We start from the raw sequence: 7,553 nt of genomic DNA, 5'->3' as shown, positions 1-7,553 counted from the left end.
GAATCATGGTGTTCCATTTTTTCTGATTCGAGGACGAATCCTTCTGAAGAGGGAGAAGATGATAAGAATCACGGTTTTACGCGCGAAGAGCTAAATTAATTTCAAGTCTGTTGCATTAACCATTCAAGCACATCAACATTTGTTAAAAAAACCTATGTTTAATTTCATAAATTATATAAAAGTCAAATGCTCAATTTGACTTATTCTTTGTGGAGATTAAAGGGGATTAGGAATAAATCCCGTCCACAAACATATCGGGATTGAATTCCGGCTACAAACATCTTTTGTCGGGAGACTATAAATACCAACAATATGTTAGGTAAAAAACAGATTGGTTGATGAATGTAATTCAGTTCTCAAATTGAGACGTTTCCCTTAGAAATCCGAGCATCATATTTGCCATTTCTAAGTATCAAGCAATTCTTGTGGTAGAATTGCACTCGAGCCATTCAATCAAGCCTCGATCAAGTTAGATTGTGGAGTGACTCAATTTAGAACAAGGTTCCAAATCTTGCTTCTAGAGCTTCGATCGTAAGATGTAATCTAATTCTAGCCTTATCTCTTGGTTGATCCAAATTTCGCATAAGGAGGTGTTAATTACTTTGATTCAAGGGTTCTTGCTAAAATAAAAGCTTGGATCGTTGGGCTGAGGATTAGGGTTTCCTTATCAACCTTCGTAATGGTTACTAGTTTTAATGGGTCCCGGCATATGGGGCTCCCAGAGTATGCCCACCGGATAAGGAAAGTGGCCCAGCGGTGTGCGAACTAGCTGGTGAGCCCATACTCGCACATATGGGCTGTGTGTAGAGTATATGGTACACATCCACAATTACCCATTAGGACAGCATCGTAGGGAAAACGAAACGAAACGAAACGAAAGATAGGTCCCATCATTTCATTGCATGTGATTGTTGCATTTAACCCCAATAGTACGGTCACTTACTGAGTATTTTTTCAAATACTCAAGCCATGTGCTACTATATTTTTCAGGTTAAGGCAAGACATTCCTGTACGGCAGACGACGACATCGCAACTCGAGATCATGACACATGCATAGGATAGTGGTATTTATTTTCTTAGACTTAGGCTAGAATAGGATGTTTTAAACTTAAACGCTTATTTATTTTATTTCGGGTCTTTTGTTGTGTCGTTTTAAAGATGTTTTCGAAACACGTAAGTTCATGGCTGTGTTTTAAGTTAAAGGTTATGTTTTATGGAATTTAAATGAAGTATTCCGCATTCAATGTTTATGGTACGTATACAGTAGCGACCTTAAATTAAGCGGAAAATTTTGGGTTCAATGTTTATGGTCTTTCGCATTCAATGTTTCGTTCTTCATTATCTTTCTATTTTGTTCTTAGCATCCTCTTAAACATCCTATTAAGATCTTGAAAAAAAAAATCCTTATCATATTTCTCTTAATAAATCCTTATTATTAGATCATTTCCACGTTTATTTAGAGATCAAATAAATTTCAATTCTCATTTTTCCCTAAAGCATATAAATGTAGAATTGTTGTGTTCGATCTTCACGACCATTCTCTTTGGAATTCTTTTTTTCAGTGTGCAATTATATCCAAAAATATCTCTGTCTCTTATTTGTTTGTTCACTTCTTGTTTTATTTTGTTGTTATTTCATAATTAACTTATCTTGATTGCCTTGAATAGCTTGCTACTATCAGAATTTCTTTACCCATATATTAGCCTACCTTGATCATAATTTAGTCACTTTTCCAAACAGCCTACCTTTGTGTGTATAAACACGAGTGTCCCTGAGTGTAAAATCAATGAGTTGAGTGTCTAAGGTCCTAAACATATTTCACTACTATTTGTACAATCATGAACCAAGACGAGGAAAATGGAGGGGAGATCAATGATCTAGTGAAGAAGTCTAGAAGAATGAGGAGGAATTAGAAGATTGGATTCATTTGGCACTTATAACAAATAGACTTGTTAAAACTCAAGTTATGGAGAATGATGTTGATGATCAAAGAGACAACTTGTTCCACATGCGGTGTTTAGTCAAGGGTACTGCTTGTAGTCTTGTCATTGATAGTGGAAGTTGCACCAATGTTGTAAGTACCATGTTGATCAAAAGGTTGCAAATTCCGACCCAAGATCATCCTAAACCTTACAAGCTCCAATGGCTCAATGATAGTGGAACAATGAAGGTAGTTTCTCAAGCTTTAATATCTTTTACTTTGAGAAAATATAAAGATGAAGTTCTTTGTGATGTGTTACCAATGCAAGTTGGAGATATATTGCTTGGCCGACCGTGGCATTTTGATAGGAGGGTTATATATGATGGCTATTTGAATAGGTATTCTTTTGTAAAAGATGGTAGAAAAACTATTCGTTTACCTTTGAGTTCTGCAAATGTATTTGCTGATCAATTAAAGTTGGAGGAAAGAAAAACAAGAGTTGAGTGAAAAAATAGAGAAAAATCAAAGAGAAAAAAAGAAGAATGAAAAAAGGGATGAAATTGATGAAAAAAGGAAGAGAGAAAGAGTTATTTGGCTACAGTTGGAGATGTGAGAAGGTTTTCACAAAAATCGATTTTTGTACTTTTGTACAATGGAGATTTTTGGTCTCTAACTATAACAACTTGGCTTTGCCGGGTGTTTTTCAATCTCTTTTACAGGAATTTGAAGAAATGTTTCAAGATAAAGAAATACCTCCCATTAGAGGTACTGAACATAAAATAGATTTCATTCTAAGGACTGTCATTCCTTATAAGCCAGCTTATCGAGTCAATTAAACCGAGACAAAATAAATTCGAAGGCAAGTGGAGGAGCTCATGGAGAAGGGCTATGTATGGGAAAGTTTGAGACCATGTTCTATACGAGACTTATTGGTGCCAAAGAAAGATGAAACTTGGTGCATATGCATGAATAATAAAGTCATCAACAAAATCATGGTAAAGTATCGACATCCTATTCCTAGGTTAGACGATATGCTTAATTTATTGCATGATTCGTGTCTAGTTATAAAAATTATCTTGAAATTTGAATATCATCAAATTAGAATGCTAGGAGATGAATGGAAAACAACTCTCAATATTAAGTTTGGATTGTATGAATGGCTTGTTATGCTTTTTAGGTTAACTAATGTTCCTAGTACACCCATGCGCTTAATATATAATATTTTGAGAAAATATATGAAAACATGTTGTTGTTTATATTGATAATATTATAATTTATTTGAAGATTTTGCTTGAGCATGTTAAATTAGTTTTGATTACACAAAAAAGAGAAATTTAATTTTAATAAGGCTAGTTTTTGCATGGAAAAAGTTCACTCTATTGGCTTCATAGTTGGTAAAAGTAGAGTAGCTTTAGATAGAGACAAAGTTAAATTCATTATGGATTTGCCAACACAAAAAAGTGCACGTAAATTTCGAAGTTTTCATGAGTTAGCTAACCTCTATAAGATATTTATAAATGATTTTAGAACCATAACTGAACTATTGATATTGAATGTTGTTTTTAAATGAGGAGAAATGCAAGAGAATGCATCCAATTTTCTTAGGAAGAAATTAAGCAAACCATCCTTTGTTTTGGCTAGCTTTAATAAAACTATTGAAATTGAATGTGATGTATGTGGTTTGGGCATAAATGTTGTTTTAATTCAAGATGGAGAGCACTTAATATATTTTAGTGAAAAACTAAATGGGCCAACATTGAAATATGCTACCTATGATAAAAAATTATTTACTTTAGTTCATATATGGCATGTGTGGCAACACTACTTATGGCCTAGAGAATTGGTGATCCATTTTGATCATGAAAGCTTAAAGTATGTGAAGGGCCAAAGCAAACTGAATTGTAGACATGCAAAGTGGGTAGAATTCATTGAAACATTTTTGCATGTCATCAACTACTCATGGCTTAAAGAATTGGTGATCCATTTTGATCATGAAAGCTTAAAGTATGTGAAGGGTAAAAGCAAACTAAATCGAAGACATGCAAAGTGGGTGGAATTTATTGAAACATTTTTGTATGTCATCAAATATAAGCAAGGTAATATGGTAGCTGATGTGTTATCTAAAAGATACGATCTCTTTACTTCTCTTAGTGCAAAAATTCTTGGACTTGAGCATATTACCGAATTATATAAAGATGACCAAGATTTCAGAACTATTTATCCATCTTGTCTTGCAAAAAAAAAAGCTATGGACGGTTATTATTTGTTTCATAAATTTTTTATGCTTTGTATTCCTAAATGCTCTATAAAAGATTTACTTTGGAGAGAAGCACATGGTGGTGCCTTAATGGGACATCTCAGGATTAATAAAGTTTATAAGATGTTGCATAAACATTTCTTTTGCCCGAAGATGAAACATGATATCCAAAAGTTTTGTAGCAAACCTTGGACTAATATATCTATACAATTTGTTCTTGTTTTACTGCACACTAAAAATGGTAAAGATTGTATTTTTGTTGTGGCAGATATGTTATTTTATTTCTGAATCAAATACGAATCCGATTAAAAAAAAATATGTCAACAACAGAATTCGAACCTACATGCAGAAAACTCAATTGATTTCAAATCAAATCTGTCGCATTAGCCACTCAAGCACATCAACATTTGTTAGAAAAAATTATGTAAAAGTCAAATGGTCAATTTGACTTATTCTTTTGTGGAGATTAAAGGGGATCGGGAATAAATCTCATCCACAAACATCTCGAATAAATTCCGTCCACAAACGTCTCGAATAAATTTCGTCCACAAACGTCTTTTGTCGGGAGACTATAAATACCCACAATATGTTATGTAAAATTAAGATTCGTGGATGAATGTAATTCAGATCTCAAATTAAGACATTTCCCTTAGAAATTCGAGCATCACATTTGCCATTTCTAAGTTTCAAGCAATTCTTGTGGTAGAATTGCACCCAAGCCATTCAATCAAGCCTTGATCAAGTTAGATTGTGTAGGGACTCAATTTAGAACAAGGCTCCAAATCTTGCTCCCAGATCTTCGATTGTAAAAGGTAATCTAATTCTATCTTATCTCTTGGTTGATCCAAATTTCATATAAGGAGGTGTTAATTACTTTTATTCAAGGGTTCTTGCTAAAACAAATGCTTGGATCGTTGGGCTGAGGATTAGGGTTGCCTTATCACCTAGTACAAGGTAAAATACCTTAGACCCAGCCTCCTATGACCATAATTCTAGATGACCAGCATGCCTCGGTGGAGAGCACGTAGTAGGCCTAGACAGTATAGAAAATGCCTTGGTACAAACCACATAAGTAGACCCAAGCAATATTGTTCATACAACCAAAGACGATTACTATAGGAATTAAACACCCCTCAAGCAAACCATACCTCAACTGAGTTTTGGTTAAGTTGGGAATTTGCGAGATAAAATCCACCAATCATGAGAATGAAGTGATGGAAGTCATGACTTCAAGGTTTGGTTGGAGTCTTCACGAACTAAGTTCACGTTTATGGACTTCCAAAAGTGTGATGTGCCCTTTATGCCACTAATGAGATATGGGGTGTAGGATATTCCTATTGATGGATCACCTCAGGGATGACAAGTCGTTTTGGACCTAATGGATGACAATTCTTATTTGAAACTATAGTTATAGAATTTTTTTAACTTATTTGTTCTACATCACTTTAAAATTTCTAAGGTCCTCGTAAAAAGTTTGAAAGTTCAACTTAAAAAAATAAATCAGGAATTTAATACCTTGAGTGCTATACCATATGTAATTCATGAATTGCTTTCTCTATTTTATATTTTCTACCGGAAAGTATGCATATTTTGTTGTCCATTTTATGAAAGAGTTTTAAAAAACAATCAAATATTATTTATTCTTGGGCTAGTAACTATTATCTATTCCAGGAATTTTGTTATTGAAAATCTAATAAATCTCTAAAATTATCCCAAAATTAACCTTAAATTGTGTTGCACAACTGAAATTAGTTAAATCATTAAGTTTTTAACCACCATAGCATGCATTTACATAGTTTCTTGCATGTATTATAAGTATGTATATTTATTCACATGTCCAACACAAATTGGTAGTTAAGCTAAAGGTTGATTAGGAAATGATAAAGAATATTGTCGTTTTCTTTCTTTTCACGGTGGCTTTAGTGGGGGCTGAGGTTCCAAGGGTCGCGTTACCACCACCAGGACCTTCTAGATATTACATTCATGTGGTTAACGGGCTAAGCAAACTTGGGTTGCTTGTGCATTGTCAGTCTAAAGACGATGACTTGGGGTATCATCGTTTGCTTAATCATGGAGATGATTACCAATGGAACTTCAAGGTTAACTTTTGGGGAACAACTCTCTATTGGTGCAAATTAGAGACGCCACATGCATCTGTCTCTTTTGAAAGCTTTTGGCCTGAAACACAGCACTTATGGCTCCGTGATAGGTGCAAACATGGAACTGTAGGAACTTGTATTTGGACGGCTAAAGATGATGGAATTTACTTGAGAAACTTTCTTGCTAATGTTGATGAATTGATACACAAGTGGATCTAAGATAGAGAAGCTTTATTATTTCTTTTTGGTGGAATTATCCTTGAGGAACAAATGAAAAATAATGGGATAACACAAAAAGGTTGTTGTTGTTGTTTATTTTTTTTTTTTTTTGTATGAAATTTATTTGATAATGAAGTGTATTGTTGTTCTCCAAAATTTTAAATTATGAAGAAAAAATAAATAAATTTGTATATGAATACAAGTTTTCAAAATTGTAATATTGTTTTTTATTAAAACTAAAAAAATAATGATTTTTACCGACCAATCTTAGTGAAAGTTTAGAATAATAAAATCTAAAATAGGTATTAAACGCTCATGTTGCTACAATCTTCACATCGATTTTAAAATAGCATGGTAGGCACAATCCTTGAATTTCCATATATATTATTAAAAGTTTCACATTTTATATTGTAGTTCCACAATCTTTCTTGATGTCCGATCTTCAAGAATTTGGATCTTCGACCAAAACTAAAAATATGAAAAAGCAAATAAAAAATGAAAAGTAAAATAAAATAAAACATGAAAATTAAATAAAATATAAATTTAAATGAAGATAAACAACACCAAAATTAAATACAAAATAATATTTAATTACAAGAGGGTGCTGTTAAATTTTTTTATAAAGGCCAAAATGGTGTTGGGATATACAAACAAAACTAGTGAGGCAAACACCTTATATCGTGTAAAGTTATATTATTTGGTTAATAATGCAATCACACACAATATATGACTATGACCTATCGATTAAACCATAGCATGACCTTAGGCTTTTTTCAATTTTTGTCAGAGTTGGATGCATGGTACTTTTCTACACATAGCCCACGTACGCATACATGGACCCATCAGACAAATTGGTATTGTAACGACCAAAAATTTTCTACTTTATTTAAGGTCTCTACTGTATAGGTACCATAAACATTGAATAAGGAAGACTTCATTTAAATTCCATAAAACATAACCTTTAACTTAAAACACACCCATGGACTTACATGTTTCGAAAACATCTTTAAAACGACACAACAAAAAACCCAAAATAAAATAAATAAGCGTTTAAGTT

The sequence above is a fragment of the Cucurbita maxima genome, unplaced genomic scaffold (genome assembly GCF_002738345.1).
Source record: "Cucurbita maxima cultivar Rimu unplaced genomic scaffold, Cmax_1.0 Cma_Scf00125, whole genome shotgun sequence".
Classification (NCBI taxonomy): Eukaryota; Viridiplantae; Streptophyta; class Magnoliopsida; order Cucurbitales; family Cucurbitaceae; genus Cucurbita; species Cucurbita maxima.
The sequence above is the reverse complement of the archived record's forward strand: the minus strand, read 5'-3'. Positions refer to the sequence as shown.